The 21,489-nt window shown below is 36.2% G+C and overlaps 1 protein-coding gene across 2 annotated transcripts in view; it reads right to left on the bottom strand.

The window, feature by feature from the left end:
- Positions 1-21,489, bottom strand: part of LOC149064930 (octopamine receptor-like) — a 115,610-nt gene that overhangs the window by 31,114 nt on the left and 63,007 nt on the right. The window contains exon 2 of one of the 2 annotated variants that reach the window (XM_089254750.1): positions 1,766-1,976. The exons of the other annotated variant lie outside the window; for it this stretch is intronic. The gene's annotated coding sequence lies outside the window, so the exon portion shown is untranslated. The remainder of the gene's footprint in view (positions 1-1,765; positions 1,977-21,489) is intronic. 2 annotated transcript variants of the gene reach the window in all.

Raw genomic sequence — 21,489 nt, 5'->3', positions numbered from 1 at the left:
ACACGACTTTGATTTGCTGTATAAATGAAATATTTCCGTTCATCCGTGGATGTTCAATACTCAAAATATACGGGCTCCATATCTCAAGAAGCTTATCAGTACTTGTAGCGTATCAAATGTTGTCGGAATCATGTCAATATAGGTACACGTCAAAGAATGCCTATGGAATCTATGGCTAAATAACCAGAATATGTATACATGTGGTCCCAAATTTGTTGGGCAGCAGATGTCTCTGCATCTACGAAAAGTTTTCAAATGGCGTGTGGTTCCCCCAAATGTCTTAAATTTTTAAACAGGTCATCTGCATTAAGAAAAGGTGGAAATTAATTTTTTCTGTCGAGCATGTGTGCTAAAGCTTTGAATTTATGGAATGTAAATGCAGCTCTCAGAAGTCATTTATAAAAAACTACACATTTGTAAACTCAATATTAACGGAGATGACTAATGATGTCAAATGACTGAAGTTTGTAACATTTTTTGCCACAAATTGCGAAACGTAAATTAAGGTGCCGGAACATATAAGTTTGATATATTTATTATCTCGATAATATTGCATTTTAAAATATGATTTTTTGCAAATGACATTTCAGAGTGGGATCTAAATCTGAATAATTGAAATTTTAGCATACGGGGACTGCATAAAAGTTATTTTCTTTCTTTTTTTTTATGCGTATAACAAATTTTGAGATTTTAAGCAACTGCTTTTTGTTTTAAAAGTTTTTGTAATTGCATATATGTTCCTAAAATCAACGGTAGCAGAGATATTCGATGTGCAAACAATTTGGGACAGTTTGTATATGCTTATGTGACAGACCATTTTATAACAAATTTTAATAGGTAGGCTACTCGGGGAAAAGGGTTATCATAGACACAGGTGTCCGCGAGGGAAGAGAGAAGCCGAAAAAAAAATATTTACTTTGAAATATTTTTGTAAAAAAATTGAAATGTATCGAAAGAAAATGTCCTTAATTTGCTATTTCAATCAGTTTCGGTGGATGATAGAACCAACTGATATAATATATATTTGATGTTCGATTTTATGAACCTGCTATTTACGAATTGCATGTTTTTACGAACAAATCTTCTGTGGTGTCCCAAAAAATATACTATTTCTTTTAACGTCTAGTCTGTTCCATTTACGGACTTCCGAGTTCACGAAAAGCGTTTTTTTTTTTGAAGATTGGAAATAACAAATTTCTCTCGAAAAAGTTCCTTGTGTTCCTTCCCTTCCCCCAAAGATAGATCCTGAGTATACGCTCAAAGAAGAGTGGACTTAATTCTGGTTATTATAATGGAATGATGTGTTTATTCTTGTGAAAATTTATTCAGAGCAATTAAGTGGCTTGTTGTGCCACACAAGCCAATTAATTGATCTGAAACTATGCCGCATGTCATTGAAGTGATGTGCCGCTTAGTTCATTTCCACAAAATTAGTTTTGAGGTTGCTGGCACATTAAAAAACTTCTAGGGCCACATATGACCCACGGACTATTGGTTAAGATTGTATGTCGCCGCAGTAGTGGTCATTTGAAGTTGGTTTTTTGGCGTGAAAACCCAACTTCGAGGCGTGAATGTGAGCTGATCTCCCCGTTAAAAAGTCTCGCCGCCGAGAGCAACTGCCCTACAACGTTACAATTATTCATTCGTTACACTTCACTATGAATTGAGAAAAGCGCATAGTTTAAAAAATTGATTGCAGATGGCAGCACTACACATAATAAGCATTACAAATAAACAAATTTCACGGTAGTTTCACTATACATACACACACATTCCAACATGTACAAATTCGTTAGAAGTTCCGCAGAGGAATATGGACGAGGTGCATGTCTGGTTTAGCAGCAGCAGTGGTTGAGATTGTATGGTCTAGTCTTTTCTTCTTCATAGACCTGTCTGGGCCAGTTTGTAATCCCACCATCAACCGTTATGCCTGGGCATGAATGATGGGCAACAATTTGATTCAGGTGTGGAATCATCTATTTGAATTAAAGAATTATTATTCATGTATTTAATTATTAAGATATATTTAATAATCATTTTTAAAATATTAAAATATATATTTTATAATTTTAAAAATATTTTTTTTTGCCGTTGTGCGAAAAAAATATAATTATTAGGCGAATCTCCATACCGTGGGCTGGATATCTTTCTGACGGAGGATCGGTCGATTGACTTCAAAATGGGTAACGTTGAATTTTCGATGCCACATCACCAAACCAGATTACAGTCCCCGCTTTGTCCCCAAGAAGTTTAAGCAGTTGGATAGGCCAATGCTGGAAGAATCTTTCAGCTTTTCGGCGAAGAATTCTCGCAGGCAACAACAGCCCGACTAAAAAGGAACCAAATGCTCCCGCAACAGGTCGATTGCCCTCAGTCTGATATTCGTCATTGCAGGTGATGGTGGAGGGACGGGGAGGAATTTTTTCAGACCTATCATTTGAGCAACTGGTAATCGTAAATGAAAAATCACGTGCAATTTGGTTGAGAAGCGAGAGCGATTAAAAATATGCTGATACGCATGGACAGAAAAAATTGTTTTATTAGCGTCATCTGCTGGTGATTTATAACACTGATTTATAAATGGATCCACATTTCAACAATACGATTAGCTATAGTTTTTATATTGTTTATAATTTGTGTTAATTGTATTTTTAATTGGGTTGCTGTATTTTTGAAATATATGACATCCATACTTTTGTGGGCATCTTTTTATCAGCCACCACGTTGGGCATTTTGCCTGTTGTGGCGTTGTATTTGTATTTTGTATAAATTTACATTGAAAGTTATTATTTTGATAGAATGTATTGCTATTTAGCAAATGTGTAGTGAAATTTGGTAAATTCAAATATCTTTTGAAATGACTTTTAGTTATTTTGTTCTCGTGGCATTATCACCCTATTAGTGTTTTCTTTAAGTTTCGGTCCAATCAAATGCGTTCCAATCAAAATTAGTTTTGATTTCACTAGAGGCATCTATCGCCAATTTTAGATAGTACTTTCCGATTTTATGTGTTACGTGAACGATGTTTTTGTTTTTTTTAAACACGATTTATTATTTTATTAATATGTACTGCAATTTATTACTGTAATAATATTTAAGTAAGGTGAGCTCATTTACAACAAAATCGATTAAACTGAAATATCGGTTAATACGATTTTCTCTTTCAACATCGTGAACTTCATGGCGTGAAAACGTGTTTATTTTTCAGCGTCAGGTATATATCTTTAACACGAAATGACGCTTTGTATTATCACACGTAAGAATCTAGCTATAATAATTTAGATATAGGGTTTTCTTGCCGTGTTGAGAAATTAGGGTGAAGTGAGGGCAAACGAAATGTTTTTTTATAAAATTGGGGTGAAGGCGATCGCACGCAACGACTACTTTTATTCTAAAATGATTCATTGTGAGGGCAATTGACCTAGAACCATCCCACGAGAGTTTGCTAGGGGACGCTGGGTAAGATAATTAAAGTTGAAGATAATAAAAGTCTTTGTCTTAGGATCCGCGGTCGTCTCGGGCCTCGGGGAAGCAATAATTTTTATGTCTTTCAATACAAAGGCAGTGGAACGAGCGTCTTCCTTTGTGAATGACCGAACAAGTACGGATTACTTCACGCTGGCTGTGGTTTTTGCGGTTCATGTCCAACAAAGACTTTCATTATCCTTAGACTTTTATTTACTTTAATTATCTTACCCAGCGTCCCCTAGCAAACTCTCGTGGGACCCCTGCTTCAGCCTCCCTGTGTTGGAGGTTTTGCAACGAAAGAAACAAGAAAGAAAAACCCCTTTGTAAAACAATGGAACTTGTCATGGGAGTGGTAGACGATTCAAACACAATAAAGTAGTATTTCTCAACCTATAGGATCATATGGACCCTTGTGGGGCTGAGGGGCAATGTGAGAAAACCAAATGGGACAGGAGTCATGATAACTTTGAATTTCTTTGTCCCAAAATAGGATGTTTTTCACCCGTGTCCCATACTGACGAAACCATTCACTTTGTTTCCTCAACTGTAGTCATAAAAAATTTGCACTAAAATGGGACAAAAAAACTTCTTTATTTATGCTTCATCTTTAAATCTCCGTCACATTATATGGTTTGAAATCGGAGTATTGACAGTGACCACTTTTCCCCTTCACTGGTAGACCTATTAGAAAGGCTGCTGGGGCAAAATCCTAGCCAGTTAACATGTGATTAAAAGGCTATTTGGGATGTAGTTTCTCCCGACAGCGCAATGCATGAACGAGCTTAAAATTGGCGCTTAATTATGGCGGAGAGGGTGGGAAATATTATGTTTGAGCGAGATTGGCACCAACATATTACCTGGCTACGTTTAACAATATATTTACTTGTACTTTACACTGAACTCGCAACCGCAATTGGTGTAGTGGTTCATTTAAGAGATTCTATCATCGAAGGTTGTTGGTTCGAATCCTATTCAGATCAGCTGTTGTTTTTTTTCCTCCCTTCCATCTTCATTTCTTAATCTCTTAAATTAATTTTAATTGTTCTCATTCTGATCTTTCTAGTTAAAATTGGAACTTCGGAACAGTCCCGGCCGCGGTATAGTATTGCCCGTGGCCAGTTTTTGGAACACTCTGTTTGAACTCATCATTTTCGCCATGTTTCCGGTTGGCCCACGGCCCACATTTGGCTTCAGAGCTTTTCTTGCGGCCCTCTGATCATTTTCAAAAAATCGTTGAGAACATTGAAAAAATATTTGTTCCCAAATTAAATTAAAGAAATAATTCTAGAATAAATGAAAAAATATTTCCGGAAAAAAACTGACGGAAACGTAGAATTAACGAAAGTAATCATTTCAGAACAAATTAATGGAAATTCAGAATTAATACAAGAAATAATTCTAAAACAAATTGATAAATCCAGAATTAAAGAGAAATAGCTCCACAACCAATTGATGAAAATTCAGAATTAGAATAGTTTTAATTTGAATAGTTTCAGGATTTTTTCAACGAATAGTTTCAGAACTGGAGGAAAAATAACTTATCTATACATTAATCAATGTGCGAGAAATAATTGCGTAGATAATTTCTGATAAAAATTATTTCACAATCAATGAAAGAATGATTGCATTACTATTGAAAGAAACGATTTCAAGATACATCGAGATGGAAAATAATTTCAGAATTACAGACATTAGAAATTGCAGAATCATTTTAAGGGATTTTAGATTAAAATAAATTCAATTAATTTTGCCTCAGTTAAATTCAGGCAAAATTCTACTTTTCCATTAAGATGACACTTAATTACATGAGTTCGTGGAACTCAGGCTTCGTCAGTATTTTTCATTTGGCCTGTCGTGTCTGAAGAGTTCAAGACCCCCTCTAATACCGTTTTTGAATTATGCTGTTGATTCAATCGTAGAATAAAAACCAAAAATATAAGCTTTTTAAAATCATGAATATGATCATCTTGAATTATATGGCGAGTCTTTCTCTTTAAATTTTTTTTGTTACACGCAATTATTGCAAGCTTCCAACCATGCAATAATTACCATCACTTTCCGTCTTATCTTTCTCCGTTATCATGGTTATTAAAGATATAAATTACTCATCAAATGAATGGTTAAAAGATAATCAGGAGTTTCTGAACATTTTATATTAATATATGATTTCTACAATTAATCTTGATAACGAGATGTCCGTAATTTTCAACATTGATCACGATTTATACGGAAATATAAATTTAATTATCCTTTTATCGATCGAATTTCCCAAGTTATCTCTACTTATCCACAGAAGAGATAACTGCAATGCATGATTTCGAAGAACCATGAATATATAAATGTACAAAAAAATATCGATATACAGCTTTAATAGAAGTGACGAAATGTTTGTGGAATAAATTTAAAAGAGACAGCTTCTGTTTACTAGATATGTTCATGTCCCACACGAATAAAATTTAATTAATATTTGTTTTCTGTCGATACTTGCTACAGTTTTATGTCTTAAGCGAAAACAGTTTGTTTGAGAGAATACTACTACAACATATTCAAGGACCGAAAAATCAATTTTTCTAGTCGTTTTGAGCGCAACGAACTACATTTGCATTACTATGCGGAAAGACGAGAAAAATTAAAATTCAACAACAAAAAATAAGAACGTAGAATTGTGAGAGAAATAATGCGGGGGCAAGAAATCAACAAAAATTTGTAACCGTAGGAGAAAAATTTAAGCAGGTCTCATTGAGCTGAAATATGAGCTTCAGCTTATTAAAATTTCAGAAGTTTCGAGAGGAAACTGGATTGCTCTAGGTGCGAGTCATCGACGTAGTTTTACATCTAAAAAGGAGTCATTGGTGAATGGAGGCGCCATACATTCCTCTGAAATTTTTCTTCCAAATTTATGTTTCGGAAATCTAAGGAAGCTTTAAAATACGCTATTCAAAATAAAACAATTTTCCGCATCTACACGTCAAAGAGTGAAATTTTTTTGTACGCATTATGGGATTCATGTTGGAGTGGCTCACCATTGACTCTGGTCAACACTCGCCAAGTACAAAGACTGAGCGAGACGATGATTAGACTCTCCAAACCGGAGCAGAAAGATCATGTGTCGGTCTATGATACATCAAAAGAGTCTTGGCGTAATGTGAATATTTTACACAATGCAGGAGAATAGCTCATTCTATAATCATTAGAATATTAGATAAGATTTCGTATTTACGAAATATATTCGATAAATACCAATTTCATCATTTTTGATGAATAAACGCGGAAATTACATTTCCTTCAACTTTTTCACGAACTATTGAAAATTTGCACTTATTGAAGCGAGTAATTTGGTGAGCACATAAATTCTATAACTTTAAACTCAAAGCAGTAGTTGGTGTTGTAGTTGGCCACGTACTGTATTTAAGTGCTAAATACAGTACTTGGCCTAAAAAAAATTTTCGATAGTTTAGCTCGATTTTGCGGATGATTGAAAAGTTTTTCACTTGAATCTTTTTTTTTTTTGAATGAAGTGAAGTTTTTGATTTGAGAAATATTTTCGCAGCTTGCTTCATTTGAAAAATTTTCATTTCAGGATTTTTTTGCAGATGAATGCGGAATTTGTGTGATTCGAAAAATAAAATTTTCACGAGTGAGTGCAAAATTTTTCATTTGAACATTTTTTTGCGGAAGAAAGCGGAAATTTCGATTTTTGTTTTGGAATGAAACGGTATATCTGGTCATAACCGGTGCTGTCATCGGATATGCTTTCTAATCTGTCTATGTTTTAGCACATACGAAACTAAATCAAGAAATCACTGTATTTCTATAGGTCAGCTCATTACAGTGGTCGTTTGCAAAACGAGATATACAACACACAACCATAAATATATAATAAATAATAACCATGTACTAAAGGTGTTATCGATAGACAGCTTTTGAATAAAAGCGACGAAATGTTCATGGAATAAATTTAAAAGAGACAGCTTTTGTTTACTTGATATCTTCATCCTCCACACGAATAAGATTTAATTAATATTTCTTTTCTCTCGTGACTTGCAACAGTTTAAAGGGATCTTGAATGAAAGTCATTTGTTTGAATACTACTGCAACGTGTTCAACAACGGAAAAATCAATTTTTCCAGTCGTTTTGAGCGCAACGAACTACATTCGCATTCCTATGCGGAGAGACGACAAAGATTAAAATTTAACAAAAAAAAAAAAACAAGGACATGGAATTGTGAGAGAAATAAAGCTGGACGGAATCAACAAAACGACCGAAGGAGAAAAATTTAGGTAAGATTCATTGCGGTGAAATATGAGCTTCAGAGTATTAAAATTTCAAAAGTTTCGAGAGGAAACTGGATTGCTCGAGGAGAGTCGTCGACGTACAGTTTTACATCTAAAAAAGAGCCACTGGCGAATGGAGCCGCCATACATTCCTCTGAAATTTTTCTTCTAAATATATGTTTCGAAAATCCGGGAAAGCTTTCAAATACGGAATTCAAAATAAAAGAAGGCTTCGCGTCCACCCGTCAAAAATTGAAAGAAAGTCTTTTCGACACATATGAAGTTTCGTAGAAATACAATGTAGGATAGCTTTAATCATTGAAATATTATACTCAAGATTTTCGTATTTACGAAATAGACGCGACAAATGTGAAATTTTTCACTTTTGATGAATAAATGCCAAAATTTGATTTTTCTCAACTTTCCCGCGAAATCTTGATAATTTACACTTGCTTGAAGTAAAAATAGACAGTAATTTGGCTGAGCTATTGAACGCTTGAACTTTCTGCTAAATGCAGTACTTTAATTCTTAGCCTCGTAATTAAATTATAAATAAAATTGCGTCGTTAGTTCAGTTCGTATTTGCGAAAGAATGTCAAATTTTTCATTTGAGAAATTTTCTTGCGAAAGAATGCGAAATATTTTTATTTTTATTTGAGAAATAAATTTGTGGACAAATGTGAAACTTCTTTATTTTTGAAATATTTTTGAGGTTGAACACAGCATTTTTTGTTTGAATTTTGTATGCGAATGAATTCAAAATTTTTAATTTGAAGAAAATGTTGCAAGTGAATGGACTTTTTTTTTTAAATTTAAACAAGTCTTTCGCAGGTGCATATGGAATTTTGTATTCGGAAATTTTGTTTTGGGGATGAACCAAAAATTGTTTCCCAATATCTTGTTTTCTTTTCTATTGGAAAAATTCTAAACTGAAAAATTTTCGTTTCTTTATTTTTGAGGAAAAACGTTTCGCATTTGGAATTTTCTTTTTACTTTCAAAACTTTCGTATCTTTACTGATAACTCATATTTTGTTTATTTTCTCCTGGATGTGTCCGAGGTAATTTCTAGTGATACAATTTAGATCATATTAAAATTCAAAAGTGCAAAAATCAACGTATCAGAAAATTCCTATTTCTGAGAAAAAAATTTCAGTGGCTAAGTTTATGGGTTTATGATCTTAAATAGCATCGGACTAGTTGTTTCCAAAGTGTGGACCAAGTGATAAACTATGGTACGAGAGGCTTCCCCAAATAAAAACGTTTTGTTAAGAAATTTGCTTTCATCCTTCACAACGCAAACAAAAATGCATCAAACCTATATAATGCCTTATATATATGTCGAAATTCTTCGTCTACAGCAATCAATATTCATTTAGAATCAATGAATATATGGAGAAATTATTTGGCAGGAAGTGTGGAACAGTGAGGGTTCACCGATAAGATGTCAAAGGTGACGGGGATGGGGTTTACAGTGACGTCTTAATGAATAGGTCCAGCTAGTTACAGACCGGGAGCTTCATGACAGACTGCCATATTTATTTTGGCATTTATTTACATCTGCAAAAGGCTGGTTGCACTTACATTCCGGGAAGGGGAAAAAAAGAAAGATAAAAATCAAAAGCAACAAATAATGACATACTGTACACTGTAGGGTTCATCAAATTAAAAAATGGTTATCTGCTCAACAAAGTCGAAAAGTCAAAGTTTGGTAGTCGTTTGCAAACAAAATAATGCTCAAGTTGGTGGACAAACGAGATCGTAAGCACAGCTGGTGACTTCTGGTGCGGCGTGAGTTGATGAACTTCATGTTCGATGAAATGTCGAAGTATAGGTTAGACCAACGACAATTTTATACAGCTGTTTCAATTCACCGATCAGTCTACACCATTCTAGAGAATATTGCCTGAATAGTTTCCATCGTTCAGGATATGAAAAGTCCCGATGAAGGCAGGCACTTCGTGGAGACACCCCACCGGCGCCACAGTGATGGTCGGCTGAAGTTGGTTTTCTGTGGTTCCTTAATTCGAGGCGCGAATGCGAGCCTATCTCTCCGTTAGAAAGTCTCGCCACAGAGAGCCACAAGCCTACAACGCTACAACTATTCCACCATTACACTTCACGCGCAATTTGAAGTATAGATGGCAGCACTGAAAAATCAGATACACACTCAGACCGTTAGGGGCGCATACTTTGTTCCAGACTCTGCCAAGAAGTCCAGTTTCCTGGACTAGAAGAGATCTCGGCAACGGGATAAGTCCGTTGGCAAAGCCCCTGGCGTACATTTATTCAGGCTCTTGTTTGATGTCACCAATCAAATAAGGGTACCACGCTGGCGTTGCATGCTCGAGAATCGGTCGAACAAAAGTATGGAAAGTCACATGGATCAGAGTCGCACATGGAATGGCACCTCTTATCATGTTTTCTCACGATTTTTTATTATACAGCTGGGCATTGAAAGGCTCTGGTCTATATCGATCCCTAGGTCAGAGTGTACAGCTACTACTTTTGTTACACAATTCGTTAGAAACTGTCGACATTCGGGATTATTGATCCCTATGTTAAACATAAACATTTCATCCATTGATATAGGCAATGTATTGTGATCACTTCAATATCAAGAGGCAATCACATGCCAGTCGAAGGCCGACTGAAAATTTTCTACGATCTGAAACAAAAATTTCAAATCGTCGTCATATGAATAACAAAGCACGGGGAGCCGGGAAACTGGAATATCGTATGTGAGTACGAGAAATCATGAACAACGTATGGACATCATTGCCTGGCTCCATGGCATGATGCCTGAATAAAATGTTATGCCCTTATGGGAAAAAATACATTGATTATTGAGTAGTTGATGATTTTCAAGTTAAATTAAACTGGCGGCTGAAAAAAAATAATTCTATAGATTATTATTCGACTAACACATGAAGTAAAGAAAATTAAATAAGTAACATTACACTGAGTTTTTTCAATGCTTAATTAAATATTATCTAAACATTGGCGAATAATACGTGCGTGATACAGGGTATTACCGTATTCTGCCAATAGCATTAATTTATGTCATTGACTATAGTTACGGAGGATGGAATTTCATGCGAGATGGTGGCTACTACTCACTGTCCAGAAACCAGTGGCCTGTGAATGAATATTTTATGAAATTCTCCCATTTTGTATCGAAATAATGAGATATTTATCCCACGTACACTATGAGTTGGAGTTGTGCTGCAACATTGAAAGAGCCGACACGAAATTCGTAGTACCGAATCGAACATTTGACAGGCACAAACAGGCTATCTTATGATGAGTTTACAGTCCACAAAGTCACGCGGAGGAAACTACAGAATATGATAAACATAATGCCTAGCTATTTGATCAAAATCCTGAAACATGAACATAATTCGAAGCGGTGCTACGGAGATTACTGATCGTTTTTGATCCGTTTCGCCAATTAGAGAAGTAGTTGAGCACGAGCATAGAGAGACTGATTTTGATACACGCTACTAATGCACGAAACAAATATTGATTCGTCGTTATTATTTACTAGCTCTTATTTCTATTCAATTTTATGTATGTGTGAGTACAGGGTGGCCATAAAATAACTTTTATTTTCTGTTTGGACATATCCGTAATAAATATAATGCAAGAATGATACCGAATATTTTAAAAAGATATAATTCATTTCCACAACGCTTTACATTATTTTTGAATTATTTTCCATTTACATTTTTTTATGGAATGAACATTTTTAGAAATTATAAGGTCTAATGAGTGCCATAGAATTTTTAATACTTTATTTGTAAAAAAAATTCATTTTTTATGGCTTTTTAAAAATGATTTCCAGATTTTCGATACGGAACTTTCTTCCCGTCACCATGAATAGAAATGCACATGGTCTCTTCAAAATTATAACTTCATCATGATTAAGCATTGTTGTTTGTTCTATGACAATTAAAATTCCTTTCGAAAATTTGTAACTTATATATTTTTTATCTTGACTGTGCTACTTCCTGTGCAGCTGGGTAGTTGGATACTGAGCTGATAACATCCACTTCTGAAGCATCTTGCTTCTCAAAGTACTTTTTGGCCAGTTCCTTCATACATTTGTAGATGGATGGAATTTGAAGATCAGCGTGCATGTCGGTTAGTCTGAAGTATTTTGGAAGACCTGTGAATTTACTGAGAATATAATTCATGAATTCAGTGCTTTGCGTCAAGCTGCATATTTAGTAGTGAAGAAAACTATAATTATACAAACGCAACGCCACAACAGGCAACATGACCAACGGTGTGGCCGAGAAATGAAATTCTCAGCCGGAATAATGAATGCCGGAATTTACTAAAATGGGGTGTCCCATAAATTTTTAAGCAGTTTAAAATTATTAAAAATTGGAAGAATCGGTACATTTGAATGCGATTTTTGTGAAAAAGTCATTCTCACGAAAGTGTTGGTGTTGTTGTATTTTACAAAATAAAATTATTGAAAATATTTGTCGATAGAGGACACTGCACGTAAATTCAGCACCCTCTAGTCTGGACCAGACCAGACCAAATTCACCAAACTCTCCAGACACCCTCTGTGTCTGGAGAGTTCAAAAATCTTCAGCCGGTGATCCGAGGCTGAGGTAAAACAACTTGACCAATAGTGTTAAAATCCACCGATATCAACATCACACAATGCAAATCTCATGCAAGTGCCTGTGGCATGAAACTTATGATTAATCACACGAAAAAAATTTAGAAATTAAATTAAGAAATGATGAATGTTGCAAATTTCCAGTGATTTGCAGCGCTTTCTATCGAAAAAAAGAGGAGCGTGTAGAGCAGCAGGTATTTTAGAATATTCCTGTCATTTTTTGGCGATCCCAACATTTTTTTATAAAATGTCCCGTTCTTCCCGCTATTTTCAACAAAACTTAATTGATTTTTGATATCAAGAATTAAGATGTATTTTCATGGCATAAATCACAGTAAGACAATTATGACAGTTATTATATATAATTATTATAGCTATCATAATTGATTTTTGTCATATAAACATATTCGTCTCACATATTTATGTCAAACAAATACGTTTTTTTTTTGTCAGTTACATTTTGACTCGCGGTCCTCTTGATTTCCCGTGATGAGCAAGTTTTAAGCAAATTTAGAGATATTTGACAAAATTACTTTGACAAATATTTTTGCTGTAATTAGCAACTTTAATTGCAGCTGACGAATTTCATGGTGGTGATTGGCTTCACTTCACTTGCTTTTCAAGTATTTGACAATTTTTTTGGCTACAACTGGCAACTTCACTTGCCTTTGATAACTTTTTTTAGCGATATCCCGTGTTTTTCTTTCTTTTTTTCTGAAGGAAATATGGTCAGCGTGTTTGCGTGTTGTGCATGTTGAAATTTTTCTGCTGGAACAACTTTTGCGCGCAGGATAAAAGTCCTTGTTGAGCTGAATTTGGCCCTCGAGGCGGAGCTTGCGCATCTCTGGTGTAGAGGCATGTATGAGGTGCACGTACGATCAAGTATTGTTACTTGTCGGAAACCTCATCAATAGATGACGCTACGCGTGTACAGTGCGTGATGCTCTACGTTTTTCGAATTTCCAGAAACCGACATTTTGCTTGGGATCCTGAAGATGCTCGTGTGTAGCGGATATATTAACGCTTTCACTGCAGGCCCAAACTTGTTTTCCGAGTTTTTTCTAGTGGTTTTTTTTTTCTTTTTTTTTATAAGTAAGTTCATTTTAGTGTATGAAACAGGAAATTAGTCTTAAATTAGTAAAATATTGAATATTCCAATCAAAAACTCACATGATGTCAAGGTGGCATTTTCCACTGGTTGAATTAGGCTAATTATACAAACCGGCAACGCATCAGAAAGATTGTCTCTCGCCCTTCGAATGGTGGGGAGGCCGAAACCTGGCAATCAATCAATGGCCCCTTCGTGCCATGAGTTTCGAACAAAAATAGCATTATCTTGCTAGCCATTTTCTTACCTGAGTTATAAAAGGAAAGTAGCAATCAACTAAGAGGGTGAAACAACTGGGAAAATGAACAAAAAATAAGACCAGACAGGATGACGTAGCGGGCTATAGACCAGGACCGCAAGCTTAGAGTAGCTGCAAATTTGAAAAATGAGTGGCCAAAAAATTAGTATAGAGTTGGAGAAGGGCGGCCGAAGTTGTATTACCCTAGACTAGGTCAGTGTAGCATTCTGTGTGTCAGCCCACCTGTAGCATTCTGTATTCTTCCAACAAAACGCGCCGGCCGTGACGTCACGTTGGCATCAGCCGCGTGCTGAAACAATGCAACGGTAACTCCACACGCAATGAAAGTGTTAATCGTTCGTCTGAAGACCGATAAATGTTAAACGACAGTACCGCCATCTATCTAAGACATCTATAGATAAATCGTTTTTCTGACCTGGTAATTAGAATTTTACTTACTATCTAGCCAGAGCCGCACCAAAAAGTTGGTTAGCAGGGGGCAAGCATGCATTTTGGTGCCCCCTTGTAATATTAAAAGGGAGGTAAAAGTGTAAAATGTGTGCCCCTTCTGGTCCAGTGCCCGAGGCAGTACATCTGCTCCCCCTTAGTTGCCGCCCTGTATTCAGAAAACATGAATGAAGAACTGATTTTTCACCTTTTGTAAAATATTCAATTCTAATGCTGGGAGTGTCCTTTTCCGGACACCCTGTATGGTCGCTGTGGTGACCAAGTGGTCATAGTGACGGACTCGTCGCGCGAGAACCCAGGTTTGAACCCCACTGTTCTGACAGTGGTGGTCAGCTGAATTTGGTTTCCTGTGGTTCCCAAGTTCGGGGTACGAATGAAAAGTCTCGCCAGAGAGCAACAGACCTACAACGATACAATTATTCAATCATTAAACGTTACTCATAGTTGGAAAAATTGAAGGCAGATAGCAGCACTACACATAACAAGAATTACATAGATACAGACTTCACGTTAGCTTCACAGCGCATACATGCACAGTTTCCAGCATGGCCGAGTTCTTCTTCGATAACCTGCTATAATCTCTTCTCTGAGAAAAAGCGGCAAGCCATGATCTGGTTTGGAAGAATATGAGGAGGAGGAGGATACCCTGTAGATACGTTGACTGGGGTTTTACTGAAATCGGGATTCCGAAGTTTAGCGTTTCATTCCCAATACATTTGACTGACCAATACTCTGACCTATGAGTGACCAAGTGATTAAGCTGGTGGCCATATGAGTGAACAAGTGAGTGGATGAGTGACCCTATGAGTGGAATACCATAAGACTGACCAGTGGATAGGTTAGTGACCGTACGAGTGAATGACCATAGGAGTAACCGAGTGAGTAGGTGAGGGTGAGTGACTTTATGTGCTAGTGGCCGTATGAGTGACTAAGTGTGTAATGAAGAGTGTGTGACCATATGAGTGGCCAAGTAAGTGGGTGATGACCATATAAGTGACCAAGTGAGTGGGTGGGTGACCGCATGAGTGAGTGACAGTATATAACCTTATGAGAGACCGAATGAGCGTGGTCACCCATACAGTCACTAACGTGATCAATCAACGTGGTCACCAACTTCATCACCAATACGGTCACTCCTATAATCAGGCACTTGGTTACTCATGCTGCCACTTATACGGTCTCTCACTCATACAGTCACTTTCACGCTCACTTCGCCACCCATACAGCCTCCCTCTCGGTCACTCACACCGTCAGCGCAGACGAAATGTACTGGAGGTAAAATGTCGGAGGCGAAATTTCGCTAGATCAAATAGGTCAACGGATCTCCTGTGGATCTAGATCCTGAAAGTTAAATGACAATTTACAAATGTTTAAATTTTAAATTTTACTGGATCTCATGATATTCGTGGGGCACCTCCCCCACTTAACTGGAAATATTCCCGTGTTTATGGGACCCCCGTTTACGCAATGCGTTCACTTCTCGTATTAATATCAAACTGATAAACGGAACCCGCGTAATACGATGCAAGTAATAAATGAGATATTTCCGTAAATTCTCTTTCAACTTCACGCTGAATATTGAACATTAATTTGATATTGGCTTTCGCATACGCCATGGATTCGTGGAATTAATATTAGATCGCGACTGATTAATTGCGAACGTTCAAAATAGAATCAGAGAGCCGTGCGGGTCCTGAAATGAAATGTATCCAATTCCGAGGCTCTGTCTGAAATTGATCGTTAAAATTTGCTTTGAGTTTATCATCAACGAATTTCTGATAAGCACGTTGTATTGTAATAGAAGACTTTTATATAAGGGAGTTGGTGCACGTAAATTTTTTGGAAAAAACACATTTTTCAAATTTTAAATACTTTGAAATTTTCTGCGTCTATATAACTGTGTTCAAGTTTTTGTTCTACCTGTTTAAAAATTTTTTTTTTAATATTTTAATATAAACAGCTGGCAGTCATTACGCATATTAATGTTTTTCACAAACCTGTTTTCTCTCAAAACTAAGTTTTTGTGTTAGATAAGGAATATTTTTCGAACGCCACTCATTCAAATGTCTTAAAACTTTCAGTGTGTCTCATTGCCGCTGGCTGTGGTGGTCGAGTGGTCATAGTGACAAACCCCACCATCGCCACAGTGGTCGTCGGCTGAAGTTGGTTTTCCGTGGTTCCCAACTTCAAGGTGCGAATACCAGCCGATCTCCCCTTTAAAAAGTCTCGCCACATAGAGCAACAGACCTAGAAACAGTACAAATGTAATTCAGTCATAACACATCACTCACTTCACTTCTGAAATATAGATGGCGGCACTAAAAAATCAAACACAACGCTACATACGCACTCAGAGTGTTAGGTACACACAGAGTTACACTTCCGGCACAATTCACTAGGTAGTAAATCGTCCATAGATGGTGATACACCTGAGTTGTGCTCAGTTTGAAAAAAAGAAAGTGTGTCTCATTACTTTGGTGTTACATGCTTTAACACGAGGATTTTTTATTAAAATTATTTCAAAAAAAGTTTATGGCACAAAATAAGGGTAAATTTTGGTGAACGTTTTGAAAAACATTCAAAACACCAAACAAACGTTTGGTTGGTTATTTTAGTTGCAATTTAGGCACAATAACTAAATATTTCTTCAAAATACTAGTTTGTACACAACTATGTAATTAACTAACCAGGTGCTTGAAAATTTCATCAGCTCTGTAAGCTTACGATAACAAAAAAACCAATTCAAATATGTTGAATATTACTTCCTTTATACTTCATTACACTTCACTCATGGTTAAAAAAACTGACGGCAGATGGCAGCACTACATGTAACAAGTATTACACAGAAACAAACTTCACGTTGGGTTCTTTCACGTACGCACACATTACGGGATGCACCAATTCGTTCGAAATCCCGCAGAGAAATATGTACGAGGTGCATGTAAGGTTAAATAGTAGTAGCGTTTATACTTCAGAGAGCAACATGCACACAACGGTATAAATCTTCAATCAGTACACTTCACTCATAGTTCCAAAACAAGATAGCAGATGGCGGCGCTATAACAAGCATTACGACGGAGACACGCACATTCCAACATGTGTGCCAATTTGTTTGAAATTCAGCAGGGGAATATGGACGTGGTGCATATGTGGTTAAGTAGTAATAGACTCCATACAAAACACCGACAGTCCAGTCACGACCCGGACTCTGTCCCTACAGGGATATAAGCCTTTTACCCTTGCGGGTTGGGTCGCGCTGGGCATACAAAACACCAGCACTCAACAACGTATGTAACGGATTTTACAGGGGGTTAAAACGTTGACAGTACTCAGTAAAAGTACCGTCGGTACTGAAATGGTTTATATGTAAAAAAAGCAACTATAAAAATGCTTTATTACTTTAAAAAAACTGGCATTAAACACTTCATTTTGTTTGGTAATTGATAACACTGTAATTTGACCGAACGATAATGGAAAGAAACTTACATAAAAATAATTTATTTTCTAGTAATATTTGGGTTTTTTTCCGTTGTTTCATTAATAACATGTATGAAGTTTTGTTGAATTCTATGTGAAACACCGTTAGAATATTTTACATCGTATTGATTATCTGTGTGTGTATTAATTATTTTTCTTAAAAGTTATCAGTTACATATCATCATAAGTTATAAAGAGAAATAGAGTGGTAACATTTATGTAAGTATCTTTTAGAAGTGTTAAATTGGTTATTATGAATCATTGTTTATTATTGTGCACTTCAATATTTCCATTAAACTCGTAATATTTAAGTTACTGTTAACTATTACCCATGTAAAGATCATATCATGGGTCAGAGAGTGTTTGTTTTGTGTCTTTTCGTCTTTATGTCTTATTTGTTTTCGTGTTGTCTTGTCTAACTTAAGGGAGCACAGGACTGTTGAGAGAAAAAACTATTATTATAGAAAAAAAATGAAAGTGCGTTTTCTTGAGAGAGAGAATTTCGTATAAAATAATATTTCCCCGGCTTTAAAATAATAAATTATCTATAAATTATATATATTTTCTCAGTTTTAAATTAAACTATATCTTTTCAACTTGAAAATAAGGCGATATTTTTTATACTAAACAGAAAAAATGTAATATTATCTTTAAACTGAATGTATTGGAAACATGATTTAAAATCGAAAGAGAGCACAGTTTCTGTTTTAAAACTGAGAAAATGCAATATTATCTTTAAACTGAGAATATATGTTCTTTTTAAATTTTAAATCATGTTTTTCAACTTAAGAATAATGTGATATTTTCTCAGTTGTAAAATAGGGTTATATTAGGTTTCAAAGCAAAAATATAAGCATCAAAATTTACGTTTTTTAATTGTATTATGATCATACTTTTTCAATTTAAAATTAGGCAGCTCTTTGCAGACAGCTGTCTTCTTTTTTTATCAGCATTAGGGGAAAAACTTTTCATTCTTACATATCAAATAAACTATATATATATATATATATATATATATATATATACATTTTTTTTCAAGTTTAAACTAAAACAATAGTTTTTCGGTTTAATTTTTTGAATAAGATTATTTTTTTGAACTCTCTAATATGATGTTTCACAACCCGTATTCCGCGAATCTTTGGGGTTATGTGAATATTTTGTAAGTGGGAGGGAGTTCTGCGTTATCATTTTTATTCACTACCATTGCATGAATAATACATTTCATGTTGTGAAATTATAATTTTAAACTTTATTTTTTATGATATTCAAATTATAGAAATAATAAATTTTGGATTTTATGGGTGGGGTGGCTCCAGATTGACCTTCGCTGCATCGGGTCCGCGGAGAATCGATTTTTAGTATATGTGGTCCGTAATGTATTGAATTTCACTAAAGGAGATCTGCGTCATCATAAAGCCGGGTTTTCCTAAGAAAAGGTTTTCTACGGTGCGCAGGTAACCTGCTCCTAGGAAAACCCGTCTTGAAGGTTGGGAAACACTTCCTCTGAAGTATGTGTCTCAATTACCATGAATCATTCCTATAATGTGACTATCTTGATGGGTTGGCTACGAGAATACCAATTTCTCACTTTTCATTTGAAAGGTAGATGGCAGCAAGGGATGAACGCATAACGTACCGGGGCCATATAATAAAGGTTTTGTCATGACACATTGGAGTTGGTACTAGTTGACGTCATCGCCCTGAGAGAACTGGTTAGGGGCCGTTCAAGTATTACGTAAACAAATTTTTAGCCATTTTTGACCCCCTCTCCCCCCTGTCAGCAAAATTTCGTCATCAGCTCTGCCTCTCTGAATCCTAACTCATATTTTCATAAAAGGTGGTTGATGACGTAAGCATTATCCACACCCTCCCTCCCCCTTGTCATCAAAAGTCACCAAATCGGAAACACCCCCCATCGATGATGACGTAATACTTAAACGACCCCTTAGGTGTCATTAGCTGCCCTAATATTTCAATGTCGTTCTTTAGTTCAAAATATGGCGTCTCTATATACAGGGTGATACAAAACTCAACGTACAAACTTTTAGGGGAGGTAGAAAACAAAAAAACAAAAAAAAAACACAAACAAAAGGAAATGAATCACATAGGAGTGTATGACCGAAAACCCCAACCTTATCAGCTGGAGGATAAACAAAGATGCAGAAATGACAAGCCAATAATGGGTGGAAAAACTCTTTATTTAGCAATACTTTTACACGAGGACAGTACGTGTACACGTCAAGTTTGACAAGTGCTCAGAGTTCTTACCATCCCTAGTTACGCACGATTAAGGACGCACCGACCTCGTCGCAAGAATCTCCCCTGCAGCTGCAAACGTCCACGAAATGCCGGGTATTTTTGAAAGGGTTCGACAATCAATGCGTCACCATTGTGAAGCGTGTATAACTGTGGATTGAGAGAATTTTGAGCACTTGTTGCGAAACTTAACGTGCACACGTACTGTCCTCGGGTAAAAGTATTGCTAAATAGTTTCTCCACCCATTATTGACTTGTCGTATCTGCATCTTCATTTATCCTCGGGGCGCGGTAGCCCGGTCGATAAGATGCTCGCCTAAAGTACCAAAGGATTGTTAGAGGTGCCGCGAGTTCGATACCCAGTTTGTCCTTGTCAGAAAACTTCCGTGACACAGGGGTACAACAAAAAACGGCGACTTGACCGCAGCAAAAAATGCTACCGCAGGGAGCCCCCCATCGAGGGATTAGCGCACCAACCTCTCGATGAGTATGAAAAACAAGCCTGCCGTTCGGAATCGGCAATAAATTGTAGGTCCCGGTCTAATTAGCCCTCGTGTGCAGAAAATGACCGTGGTGCGACAAAAATGATCATTTATCCTCCAGCTAATCAGGTTGGAGTTCCCGGTCATACATTCCTATCTGATTCTGTTTTGTTTTTGCGTTATCTATATCCTCTTAAATTTTGTACGTTGAGTTTTGGATCACCCTATATGCTAAAGGCTTTAATTAAAAGTATTAGAGCAATGATATCACGTACCTGATCCGAAACCACGCCCACTGAGCCAAGATGGCAAGAGCAACTTCAAAGAGATGAGACGGCCCTTACTATATAGCCTTAATAGCGTACACTTCCGGGGTCCACAACGAACCATTCCTACACAACTCACATCTTAACACGGTACGAGATAAAGTTGCAATACTTTAAAATGTCACTAAAAATTGTGTGATCTATATATAATATATTTAAATATATTTCAAACGCATATTATCTACCGTAACACATAATATATAGATACGGACACTGAAATAAAGATATTCTTATCACGCTCCAAAAATATTGTATCTCGCTAACAACCAAGTGAAAATTATTCATCTCAACACCAGGAATGAAATTTCAGCTATAAAAGCTGCATAAAGTAATCTTAAATTTATACGTGAGAGCGGAAAGAAATTAAATGCTCCCTCTCAAGAAATTAATGCTAAGAAATAAGACCTTTGGAGCGTGAGAAATTACGCTTAATATAATCCTCGAAAATATTACGAGAAAATAGTTTCTTTCTGGAAAATAGCGAGAGTGTGGAAATGCTCTCGAAATTAATCTTTAATTGTTTTCTGTCTTTCAACGCCGCGTACGAGACAAAAAAAAATGTCGTGAATGCCAAGACGGATGGCACATTGCACGTTTCTATTCAGCGTGGGTTATAAGTGGCGTGTAAAATTATGACGAGACCTAAGCGTGTTAAAGAGTTACACAAACTCTCGAGAACTCCAGTGTTCTGATGTCAAGTGCATTATAAAATGCGTTGTTAAAAAATATATCGAGCGTGGCGAATTTAACCATTTCA

The sequence above is a fragment of the Pholcus phalangioides genome, unplaced genomic scaffold, assembly GCF_987345545.1.
Source record: "Pholcus phalangioides strain wild (caught in Gottingen) unplaced genomic scaffold, Ppha-v1.0 ptg000042l_1, whole genome shotgun sequence".
Classification (NCBI taxonomy): Eukaryota; Metazoa; Arthropoda; class Arachnida; order Araneae; family Pholcidae; genus Pholcus; species Pholcus phalangioides.
Note: the sequence above shows the minus strand (reverse complement) of the source record. Positions and strands in the feature narration are given on the sequence as shown.